Here is a 13,105-nt window from a genome sequence, read left to right as displayed (position 1 = left end):
AGGGCAAGGAAGAACAGAGACAAGGCTGGGCACAGGTTTATTGCGAGGAGGCTGCAGGGACTGCTCAGGCATGGGAGCAGGCCAGGCTGGCGGTGACGAGCTTGCCTGGAAAACCTCCTCGGCCCTGGAGGCTGTGGGGAGAGGTGGAGGCTCCTGCGGCACGGAAGGGGGCCTGAGAGCTGATCCCGAGAGGCCAAAGCGGCAGGCTCGCAGGATCTCCGATTTTTGTTTAGATCTACTTGTTCCTCAGCCCACTAAAGAATGGGCCTGCCCAGACGAGCTGGAGACAGACCGAGGTGGGAAGTCTTGAGCCCATGACCTGCGCTGCAGAGTGCATGAGTCAGGCGTGTCTGAGAGCCGACACGTCAGCTCTTACACCGGCGTCACCAGCCAGGGGTGCAGACCCAACCCCAGCTCATGGGAGAAGCCCTCACCGCTAAAACAGGGGTATTTAAATTAGGGAGTACTTAAGGAAAGAAAGCACAGTGCAAGTTCAAACGGCCCGAGGGAATGTCGGTGCCAAGCAGGGAGAAGCACCGTTGCACACAGTGGTGTAGCCGTGCAGGACCGGGGACCGCGTGGTGGTGCCGGCAGCCCCACAGGAAGACCGGAGCTGAGATGCCGCACGCCACCTCGCCGGGCGGTGTGGGTCTCGGCCCAGGCAGCTCTGCTCAGCCGAGGCTCAGAGGACGTGTGGAGAGAAATTACAATTAAGCAAGCCGTGCATATGAAAATAGGCCTGGAACATGCTGTAGTCACCACCACAGTCTGGAGATTTCAGCAATAATTGCAGGGTAACTGTGCTGCTCCTCTGCTGCCGGGCTCCAGTTCCAGGGAGGGATTTATCTTGGCAGTGCTGTGGCTCGGGTCCCCAGGTAAGCCTGCTTTTCCTCCGCTTTGCGTGCAGGCACGAGGAGCGGGGCCCAAGGCCCCTCTCTGACTGGGCTCATTCCCAGAATAACTCCCCTCCCAGCCTCCCCTGCCCCCCAAGAAAAAAAATCTTAATCGAATATATAAACACTGGCAGCTTTCAGGTTTGTGTTTCTTTCTGAACCTAATTTAAATGAACAGCAGACATTTTATGGGCTTTTCCAAGTGAACCTACAGGGGCTTATTTGCTAGAGTCTGACTTTCTGACAGCTCTCTACAAACCTAATCCAAACCAGACTTACTCTCATATGGAGCAGACTAATATATATTCATGCAGCTACAAAGACCCAGACTAAATGTAGTAAGTCATAAACCACGACCACGGCAGCAATCATTCAATTGTGTGCATTTACCGCACTTGGATTTTGAAACAATGGGCACATTTGTTTTGTTCCCATTGCACAAGGACAGCTGTAATGGTGAGGAGCCTAGTAAACACGCCTCGTGTCTAGAAACGCCCCGCGTGTCGTATGGCATTCCTAGTTATAACCCCGAGGACCCCTCTTCGTTCCCCTGCCCGCAGATGGGAGCGCTGCGTTAATGTCCCCTGATGGTGGGTCCCCCCCGAGTCCTTAGCAGAAGCTGCCGAGATAAGGCACAGCCTGGAGGGACACGTGCTCCCTTCAGACGGACAGGACAGGCTCCAGGACCATGCTGGACTGGAGCGTGATTTGTCTTAATCATTTTCGCAGTTTGTCATTCTTCAGGATATAGACTGTGTTTCTGAGGTGTTCCCAATATTTCCTTTATTCAGACAAATAGTGGATGAGGTAGTCAGTGTGGGGAATACTGTGGAGATTTTAAAAACTTAATTGTCTTTAAAAAGATTTAAACACTGACCTCTAAAAGAAGTCTTTTTTTTTATTTCTGATTATCCCGCAGTGTTCCTTTCACATAATATCACCTCTCTCTCTGCAAGGATTTGCTCATTTTCAGTTCCTGACATCTGGAAGAAATTTCTCCTTATCTAGCCAGGTGTATTTTCAAGTGAAATGTGAAAAGAGGTGCTGAACTGACAAAGCAGGGAGGTACCTTTGGGCTGGACCAGATGGTGAGGTGCTGCAAAGGAGAAGGCATTTTGCCTAAAATGAGGAGGAAAGGCAAGGGAATCGGAAGGACGGGCTGACCTGGCAGAACGGTGTGGCCGCACGGCTGGGCTGCTGAGGTGCCCTGCCCTGCTCTCACTGCCTGCCTCTCCTGAACGTATCAGGTGCATATGCTAAGCTCAGCAGCAGAGACCAGTCCCGTGGGGTTGCGTAGCCTTCCTTCGCCTTCTAACAGAGGCATTAAGTTCATTTAAAGTTGGAGGGACTTCAAGCAGCTTTGGACTGTGTGTCTGTTTTGCTGTCTAATTTAGATTTCAGTGTTTCCAGTTTCTCTGTTGAACTTCTGCACGATGGAAACTCTTGCAAGGTAGAAGGCAGACAGCACAGACCACAACCTTTATAGTATGGTCCACCTGATTTCTTTAAACAGTTGCCTTTCAATAAGGAGCAGCTATTCCATGCTGAAGCCAGTTTATGACTTGCTGTATCACCTTAGTGATTTTAGGCTTGATGACAGTTGCTCTTTTGCTTAAGAAAATGTGTTATTTGCAATTGCCTGTTGCAGTTCCTCTAAAGGAGAGATTTCAGTAACATTTTTCTTTCCCAGTAACAGTGCAACAGTGTGCTTAGCTGTCAGCTCTTGGACTGAGATTCCTTAAAACATTGTGCTTGTCCAAAGGGTGACTATTAAGATGGGGCTTTGAGATCCCCTCTCTGCAGTCCCCCAGTGATTAGGAACTAAAGCTTTACTCCTAGAGAAAAGCGGTCTTGTCTGACCCTTTCAAAACTAGCATGGGCTCTGGCAGAGCAATTTTTTCTCCTATCTCCTTGTCCAGCAAATGTGTGCCTGTTCATCACCACCGTGCAGGACATACTGGGCTATGCTGTTGGGCTTTGGTAGCAGTGGGGGTCCATCTGGCGCAGGATACAGGAGAACGTCTCCTGTGGAGAACTGCAACAGGACCTAAACGTGGAGTTGCACCATCTCCTGGATGGTCATACTTGATCTCCATAGGTTGTTTTGGGTGGATGTAAGACTGATAGCAAGCTGATTTTGGTTTGTTTGTTTGTTTGTTCTCTATATCGACTCACACTGAGTGGAAGGTGAAGATCAGCTTCATCTGTGTAGACTAGAATAGGATTTTTTTCCCTGGACTCTTGTCTTTCAGACTGCTCAGATCTGCAATTTGATTCATGCTCTGTTAACGGAGAAAGATGAGTTTGTTTGTTTCTCTTTCTTTTGTTTTTTGTTTGTTTGTGCTCTTCACTTTGTGCAAAGCCAGCATACAGACAAATGTCATCAACTGCCTGGGCCAGGTATTTTATCTGATGTCATCATTTTTTACTGCTCTCAGCAGAACAGTATCACCAAAGTTATTTTTCTGCATGTTGTATCCATTTGATACATTTTCCAGGTTTGGTGTCTCTTAGCACAATGCACTACAATATGATAACTTGCATTTAGAAGGGTGGATGACTACAGATAAAACATTATCTTTTATTCTTGTTTTTATGAGTAATATCCAGTTTTGGCATAAGAACACCCATGCAGTATAAATCAAATGCTTTTAGATGCTTCAGCTTTTCATCTTTTTCTAAAATATGGACATGCTGACATTTTCTAAAACCACTTTTAAAGCCTGTTGGGATCAACAGCTTATATTGCATTATTTTTTAAGCTTTCATTTTAATCTTTCAGTCTGTCCAGTTTTATATGTATCACGGTGACTTTCAGAAACAGGAATTTCTGTTTCCTTCTCTTGCTGTTACAAACAGACAAAGTGATTGTAATAGCTGACTGAAAAACAACAGACTTCAGTAAGTGTTTTTCCCCCTCTGTGTAGAAGATGAAATAATTAGAAACTTCTGGGAGACTTTTTAGCAGGACTGCTTTTTGCTTTGGCTGGGAAAAAAGACTTAACTTAAACAGGCAATCATATTATTCTTTTGTTGCATAAGCTTTTAGGAGTTTTAATGGTAGTTGTTGCACTGGATCAGAATAAAATGCAAATGTCTTCTAAAAAATGATAATTACAATTTTAATGCCCAGTTTGCATAAATTTGGTCAACATTTGAAGGGTCTCATCAAGAACTGATTCACAGCCTGACTCCTCGTGACTTCTATCCACTTGAACACCCTGCGCAGCAGAGAGAGAGTAGTAAAACATTTTTACAGCTGTACATTAGGCTTTGTGTCATGCTGGCTCACTGAGGACAAAAAACCTTGTTTGACAAAAGAGAAGCTGTTTTCCAAGCATTCTGAAAGAGTGGCACTCAACAGAGCAATGGTTTCATTTTCAAAAAGTTGTCTGGAAAGGATATCAATAAAATGGATGCCCAGGAGAATATTCCACCTGCATGTGTACCTGCCTATACACAGGATCCCACCGACTTTTGCACTTCCTTTTTGTGAGAGGGAAAAAAAAGGCTCACAGAATGTATTTTCATAGAGAAAACGGTCAAGTAAATCTTTACATAGCCTTTGAAATGGAAGATAAATAGCTTTGCCTGTGCACTTGCGTTAATGGTGACCGCTTAAATTCTGTGGACAATGAGGAGGTGGCAAGAATCCTGTGGCTCATGGCGGCATGGCAGAACATGCAGAAATAATATTAAAACAGATTACATTGAAAAAAATTAGATTTGCATGGATTGGAGATAGCAGGAATATTAGTAAAGAAGAAAGGCATAATAATTCACAAAATCACATTGCTAAAACCAGCAATCTCAGGACTGGATTTAGCCATTCCCTTGCTCAGTTACTCCTCTTCAGATATCCTGAGCCTACAGAAGACAGTGTAGCCACATGAATGACGTGTGGATGGGTTTGCCCTTTCTCAGCAAGAACAATCATTTGTTTAGTGTCTTTTAAAAGAGATTTTGAGGTCCTGTCTGAGGTAGATTTTTTTCCTTATTATGTAAATAGTCTTTTCTGGTCCCATACTACTAAATGTGAATCAGAATATCAAAATCCAGACTCAGATTTGTTGCAGATGACAGTGGCAGTCATTATCCATGCCTCTGATTATTCACAGTGATGTAAATGCCGTTAGGGTGCTATGTCTCCCTGCAAATCGCAGCCTTGTGATGACCTAATGGTTGAACTGTGTAACTGGGCCTTTCAGAAAGAATTAGTTAGTGAACAGTAACATTAAGTAGGTCTTCTTCTGGACATAAAGCATCAAGGTATGTATTTTTCAGAATCTAGCTCTATGTAGACATATCCCAGATATGTTCCTTGCTGCTTGGCAGTCACTGCATTGTTCAGATAACACTATGATAATTAATGGTAATACTAGAAAAATCCTACTTACTGATGATGCACAGCAAGTTTCAAGTATATGACAATTTCCTGCTTGAAAAGAAGAAGATTCAGGAATATTCTTTGTTCATAGTCTTACTAGGATGACTGTCTTACTTACACCTCTTAAAAGAAGGAAAACACAAAGTGGCACATACAGACTATGCTTTTCCTACTTCGTTCTCATTGCCAGCAGATAACAGAGAGATTTAGGTTCCATTACTGCTATGCTTCTTTTTTTTTCTTCTTCTTCTTTTTTTTTTTTTTGTAAAAGCCTGATACTATGCCAGAATTTTCTTCTTCTTTCTTTTTTTTTTTTTTTTTTTTTTTTTTTTAACTGAAGAAAGTATATGTAGGAGAAAACTGAAGTCCTCTGCTGAGTTTCCATTTATTTGTTGCCAAGCCTTTTCAGCTGCAGGATATAGCGAAGGCCAAACTCTTTGGAACTTATTAGGACTGTCAGTGTAATCATGGGGAATTGTATTGTGATAAAGTTGTGAATCTATGCCACAGTGCCCTTGTGGAATGGATTTATATATGTGTACATATATTTATATATTTATTATGCCAAGGTGTTGTGGCATAGCTCCATATTTTTACTGCAAATGCAATTGCTCTTGATCGCCATTTATGTGTGTGTGTGTGTATATATATATGTATGTATTTATATAAGGGAAAGGGGCAAAGAGAGAAAGAAAGAGAAATATCTTCTCCTCCTACTTTGTCTAATTTTTTGAAGGCAACATCTGCTCATAATGATATGGCAATTGCCAGGCAGATGTTCCAAAGCTGGGTTTAGCTATAGCACAAATTGAGTTTTCAACAGCTCCTTTATATTTGCATATGGCACTTCCAGGACCCCGTATATTTTGAATTTAGTAAAGAGAGAAATTTAAGTGCTTCCATTTCATCTGAGATTGTAGCCCAAACAGCTGGCTCTTTTAAGGATGAATTCCTCTGTCAGGAGCCACGTTCTGCAGAGTAGCTGAGATTCCCCATGGAAATGAAAACCCTGATATGGGCCATTTGTTCAGGCGCATGGTTACTGAGGCTCTCCCTGCCTCGGCTGGCATGTGCAGTGCCCTAGGCTCCTTACAGTAGCTCTCAGCAGCATTTATAAGGACATTTATGTTTACCACGAGTTATTAAGCAGAAGACATGGCTTTCACTCAAATAAAACATGTGACAACACTAACAGCCAAATCAGCTGTTACGAAAATGGTCTGAGAGGTCCTGCTTGTAGTAAAACATGTCAGGAAATCCGTGCCTGGGCGGGACAGTCCAACCTGCGCCGACCTGTCCGGGGCTGCAGGAGCGGGGAGGACGCCAGGGCAGGCGTCGGGCGGTCACTGGGGATGCTGCAGATGTTGACTGCTTCAGCTCCCCACTCACAGCGGGAGACTTTTTTGGGGGAAGGTGCAAGCAGCAGGTTTCAGGACACTAAATGGGACAGGCCCGTGGCCACAGCCATTTTTCATGGAGCTGGGCTGAAGCTTTGCCCAGTATCAGTCCAATAAGTCCTAGCTGTGTTTTCCATAGCTTACCCACCCTTCTGCCCAAGTTATATGGGACTGTGCTGTTTTGGACTGTGTATTTACCCAGTCCACATGGTGGGCTTCAGCTGGGTGAGCTCCAAAGCAACATTTTGTCCCTTATTGATAATTTTTTGTCCCTGGTTAGTGTTTCAAGCTGGGAGATAATTTGTCCGTAGTTAAACATAAGATATTTATAGTGACATTAGCTGGTTGTACAAAATACTCCAGAAGTTTGTTTAGAAGTGATTGAAATCAGCTGTTGCTGAACTGGAAAACCAACCATGCAAGCTAAGTCTGCAGCCCTTGCTCTATCTGTTGTCAGTTAATGTAGCGCTTTCTTCTTCCAGCAACATTACCAATTCAGGGCAGTAACTACAATCTCCTGGCTTTCACTGGTAGATATTAATAATCCAAGGATTAAACTCATCATTTAAAAGGGGCGATTTCAGTGGCTTTTAATGAGAAACTGCTCCAGCTCTTCTGCAGGGTTGGAGTTGTTTGGGGGCAGTCAGACAGAAACAGGAGGAGCAAACACCAGGTCACGAAGTACGAAGAGACCTAAGCATGCAAGAAAAATGAGCAGTAAGGCCCACTGACATTAAAAATGCAAGCTGTGGTGCAGTTAAAACAGAATTATGCCCCAAATCAGGTAAAGCACAGGAAATGATATATCTAATATTACCGGAATTGTTGAACTAGGCAAAAGGCAGTTGTTTGGCAGATCAAGCTCTGTACCTGCTGGCCTGTCCCTCCATAGGCCAGTTTTTACATTGGCCAAGATCCTGGTCTGGTGAAGGCAAGATGGAAACATGCTTTTCCTCCAGTGTATTTCTGGTGTAGACGCCCCCAGGGCATACCCAGGGCATGACAGAACCCCCCCTTTCTGCATTAAAGTATTGCTGCATTTGAGAAGCAAACACTCAAGAATCAGGAAACTCAGTGGTTCCCCTTTTTCTGCAACTTGTAACTTAGTGGAGTGGGAGGGAGATACAGGGAGACAAGGGAAGGCACTTCCCCGACGGAGTCCCTTAAAAGTCAGATTCTGGGTCTGAAGCCGTTGGGTCCTGCGGCCTCTCAGCAGAACAGTCATAGAATTTCTCATGAAGGGAAAACAAATATTTCTTCCACATCTTCTTTTGAAAAACTGTTCCTCTTTATTCCATAAAATAAGAGTGGAGGGAGGGTAGTTAGTGAAAAGGCAAATCTTAGCTGAAGAAAATACTCAACACAGAGAATTTCCGCTCAGGCTTTTGAAATTTGGCAAGGTTTTAGCTGAAAACAAGCCTGTATTATGGCAAGAGTGTGACAATCTCGATTTCCAACTACCAACTCTACTGTAGTAAGCTCAAAGAAAGGAAAAGGCAGGTTTAGTTTGAGTCAGAGTATGCTAACACCGCTCAGACCCTCTGGTTGTCCCATAAAAGCAGTGATTGCTTTCGTCCTTACATCCTTACTCCTACCCCTCTGCAAGTTGTGGGCCCAAATACAATAATATGTTTAGTACCTGCTCAGCGAGTAGAGCAAAAACTTGCTTTAGGATAATGAACTGAACCTGTCTTGTGAAAATGAGCTTTCCAAATGATGCACTTCTCACTGAAGGCAGCTACACTCCACTGGAGCTCTTCCTCTGGGCCATTTTTAGAAAATATCATTAAACAGAAGCATTGCTTTGACCCCTGTAAAATGCTCAAAACAGATCATTGCTCTGAGGGGATTAATCAATCATTAATGGCTGACAGGCACCATGTTGACAATATTTTATTTTTGTCTTTTCTTACATTCAAGTAATTACCATTACTTAAATAGCATTCTTAGCTTAGCAATACTTATTATCACAGGATAACCCCTGCTATAGCATTTTCTTTTATGAGATAATGATGACTCCCCCCCCCATATAGTCTCTGAGAAATTCAATGTCTGACACAAAGTCACGCAGCAAATGCACAGCAGAGCCAGGTATCTACAGGCCTGCTTAACACCTTCGGGGCTAAGAACCATACTCTTCCCCGGCTATTGCCTGGCAGGAATGTCACAGCCTTGGCCTCTAATGAGGGTGTCTATGGGCTGACTTCTCCTGATGGTGGCTGGATTCCAGCGACATACTTCCTTGATGAATAGTGTGCAAAATGCTTTCATAACAAAAAATGCCACAGATGCCTAAAAAATATTTTGATGCAAGGCGCCTGAAAATGGAGTAAAAGGAAAACCTCACCATATTTAATCTCAAAGTCAGAAGTTTATTGCTGATGTTTACACAGATGCCATAGAGCTGGAGCCACTGCACATCTGGGGAGTAGGCGGCTAAATCTCCCTTTCAGTTTTTTTACTGGAAACACAGTCAGAGGAGGTTGTCGGACAGCATGAATAAATCAGCATGTTGTCTACAGGGAACAAGGAGATAACTGGAATGAAGCATAAATAATGTAATACTAACATGGAGAGATTATTCATACCCTTTTTTCAGAGGACTATTGTGAATGCTTTCTGGAAAACTTCCTAGAGGGCTGCTTTAAGTGCACTGTTATGAATGATCTCTTCACCTTCATGCAACAGGGTGGATTAGCAGGATTCCACATGGCCGCAGACAGAAAGGCAAATGAAGATGCATGAGACGGAAGACAATATGGAAAGATCTTTCGATATGTTTTGTGCAATCTTTGGTTAGGGGAGTGAAAGAACATAGACTTTTTGGTTTCAGCAGCGTGAAAAAAATGATCGTCTTTTCCATAAAACTTCGTAATTATAAAAATGAAGAGGTATACCTTTTTTATTCGTTTGCTTTTCCCCATGAAAAACATTCCTATGTCTCATCTTTGACAAGAGTGGAGCTGTTAAAACTTGCTGAGTCAGAACATTTAAAAACCTGTTCCTTCCCAGCATTTTTTTTCTCTGAGCAGAAGCTATGTCCCTCCTCTACCTAACTGCACTTGAAGTGAAGCAGAGGTACCAGCCCAAGGGTAGCGATACCACAAAAGCTGTGTCCATGCTGAAAACCTCAGCTGTTGTCAACAGAACAGAGGGTCTGATGCAGACAGAAGTACCCATGAGGTGAGGTCTCAAGTCACAGTGGGGGCTGGATGCAGTTTTGCCTTGCGTTCACACTTGTACCTACTCCTTGGTGTGGTTACATTGCTCACAGCCCTGCAGTTTACAGAATACCTTCTGGAAGCAGTGACTTGCCAGGTATTTCAGGAGGCCTAGGAAAATGCTGATGGTTAGCACAAGTTCCTGTTGTTTCCTGAGAAGCTCTGTCTGGTCCTGAGAAATAAAAGCCATTTAAGTGATCAGCTCTTGGCCTTTGCTGCACCAGAAAAGCTTCTGATCTTACCATTTCTAAAAGGCATTGCAAGGCAGCTGTGCAGAGATGCTAGTGGAAGAGCTAAATCACTAAGAAATGCTAGTGAGGGAAGTTACGATTCAGATTTGAATTCCAGTGACTTCCATTTGGTTAGGGGGAAACAGGCTTCACAGGCAAAATGATTAAAGCAAAAACAATCTGTAATTTTTCTGAATCCCTAGATTTGTACAAGCATATTAAAATGCAAAGCATACACACAGATCATGGGAGAGTGCGTGAAAGATCCTGGGACAGGTACAGCATTAGTTCATGGGAACTTCTGCTACTGTCTGTTTCCTAGTTGCTGGGTTTGAGGCTATTTTCTAAGGCAGACCATGGCTGCCAGAAGACACCAAAGCTCTACACACAGCAACAGCAACACCAGTGACCCTACAGCATGCTTCTCCAGAAGGATGTCCTCTGTTGTGAAAGAGGAGTCTTTCCAGCAGGTCAGTTACTATCTTTTTTTTACATCTGTTATCTTTGTGCTGTCTGCCTTTCCCCAAAAGGTAATTTTCTCTTGCTTAATTCCTGAGTGCCCATAGCTTTCCAACATGTCTTCAGGGTTTTTTCAAAGTGTCTGGGAAAATGAGATGATATTTTTCTATTGGCAGTTCTTTTTCTTGTCTCCTATAAAGTGTTTCATTTTCATGTTCTGCCTTTGCCACTGAGACCAGGAAGCTTTTGTACTGATCTTCTAGGAAGAAATACTTCTATCTGGAGAGGATGTACTTGCCAACTGCTTTCCAGTCATCTGCTAATCATACCTCTCTTTGGGAAGCATCTAGTGGTTTTGGGTATATCCCAGCAGCTCCACACCTGTGCTGTGATGGAGGCACCCAGGAACAATTTCTAGTTTTACAAATGGTTTGAAGGGAAGAAAGGACCATTTCTTCCCAAGCACACCTGTTCCTTTGTGAAATCTATCGGTTCCTTTCCTCTACAAAAATACCTTCAGCTCTTACCAAGGCTGTCTGGCTGCTTCTGCTTATGCCAGGTCCTACGTGTGACTGAAATCACAGCACTCTGGCTTTTCCAGACAAGTTGTCCCAAATTATACTCCTGAAGTTAAAGAACCTTTGCAGGGAAAGAGGGCCTGTCCTGATCATCAGACTTCCCCAGGCAAGCTGTGCAAATAGCAGCCCATACTCAGATGCTTCTTATGGGTGGCATAATAATTTTTCTGCAGGGTCTTAGATTTTACTGTAGCAGTCCACCATTCTCTCAAGGCTTTTGTGTTCTCGTTTCATAATACTGCCTCCAAATCATATGCTCTAGCATCTGTGTCCAATATTAGAAGTTTTGAGACACAAGCAAGTCAAGACAGGAGCAGTCGTGAAGGATTTTTCAAATTCCAAAAATGTTTCGTCACATTGTGGTGACCAGAGAAACGCTTTCCCTTTTTTCCCAGAGTCTATGTAGCTTTTCTAGGATCCTGTAAAAGCCCAAATGAACCTTCTGTTGTGGCAGAGCACTATGAAACTCTGCACATCCACAATGCTGGAAATTTGGCCACTTCTGCACATTCTCATTTTGTTTTTATTGGTGGAAATTCCCTCCTCACTGGTTATGCTTGGCTGATTTTTTTTTTTTTTAAGGCATGCAACAAGATATCATTTAGATGCAACAAAGATGATTAGAGAGGCCTGTCATGCAGTAATGCCTGTCATGCAGTAATGGTTTCTTAGCTATTCCAAGATAATCAGTGTGTCCTACAAGCTGCCATGGCTACAAGTTTTTGTATTGGCTCAGGCCTTACGCTATAGGCTTGGCTCAGGCTTTCCCCTGTTTTTTGCATCTATTTGTAATTACCTGCTTTTAAGATCTAGTATGGGAAAACAAGCAAGTCTACTACAGCACCCAGGGTAGCACCAGTGTTTGGTACATTATAAGATTCTTCTGCCGTGACTTAATGTTTTGTGTGGCCAACCCTTGATGGTCTCAGATGTCTTTGTTCTTAGCCAAACGATGGCCAAAGACTCTTGGAACAGTTTTTTGACAGTCTGTAAGACCACTTTCCCCTTAGCAATTGTTAAAGGATGAGGCAGTTGCTTAATGAGTCTCTTCTCTCTGTATCAGTCTGCATCACAGCTGGATTGATGCTCTACAGCTGATCATATCTGAGATAGATTCCTAAACAAAAAGTCTCCTCAAATCATGCTAAAGGCATTCATTTAAGATCTGTCCCACACTATACTGAGCCAAATAGAATCTAAACTCTGGGAACTAATGTTTCTGTCCTGTAATATTCTTTCTTCTTTTTTAGTGTTTTTCAGAGTTGAGATCTTCAAGATGGAAACTCCTTTCTGTTCATCTTCCCAGCAATTTTCTTGGGCTGGATAACAAAGTGAGAGAAATAAGCCTCTCAGCAAATGCTCTCCTTAAACTAACATATATTTTCCTTATTTGAGCTGAGACAGTCTGATCTCTACTCTTTGGATCTCTGTAGGTTACAAAATGAATGCGAAATTCCTGTCCTAGGAAGGTTGTCTGGTGGGCCTAATTCATTACCCAGGTGCAACTTTTGACTGAGGTCTTTGAACTTTAGTTTCTTGGTGGATCTACTGCCTCTTAGTGGCAGTAAATGGATCTATTGCCTCCTGCAGTTCTTATTGTAGCTCATCTCAGCAGGCCTAGGATTTGTGCAGAGAAGTCAGGCAGATAGGCTGGGGTTGAATTTGTGATGAAGACAGAAGCTAATACTGAGAAGGCCAAGAGAGGCATGAGCTCAAGGGGCAGAAGGAAGGCATGGTGAGAGCTGAGGCTGAGTGTTGGAGAGCTCACATGTAGTGGTCACAGTGACAGGGGGGAACAAGAGTAAAGGCTAAGTAAAGCCAGTCAGTGGGGTCACACAAATCTGAAGCACAAATACATTTGGGCTGAAGCACAAAGAGGGAAGATCAAGGCAAAGAGTCAGGGCCTGGGCAGACAAAAAGCTCTGGAGAAGATTCATTTG

At 43.3% G+C, this 13,105-nt stretch overlaps 1 long non-coding RNA gene across 1 annotated transcript in view; it reads left to right on the top strand.

The window, feature by feature from the left end:
- Positions 1–362: 362 nt before the first annotated feature.
- The window catches only part of LOC112979526 (uncharacterized), a 125,407-nt gene continuing 112,664 nt past the window's right edge, over positions 363–13,105 (top strand). Inside the window, exon 1 of the long non-coding RNA XR_003258195.2 lies at positions 363–875. This is a non-coding gene — a long non-coding RNA (uncharacterized LOC112979526). The remainder of the gene's footprint in view (positions 876–13,105) is intronic.

The sequence above is a fragment of the Dromaius novaehollandiae genome, chromosome 4 (genome assembly GCF_036370855.1).
Source record: "Dromaius novaehollandiae isolate bDroNov1 chromosome 4, bDroNov1.hap1, whole genome shotgun sequence".
Taxonomy (NCBI): domain Eukaryota; kingdom Metazoa; phylum Chordata; class Aves; order Casuariiformes; family Dromaiidae; genus Dromaius; species Dromaius novaehollandiae.
Note: the sequence above shows the minus strand (reverse complement) of the source record. Positions and strands in the feature narration are given on the sequence as shown.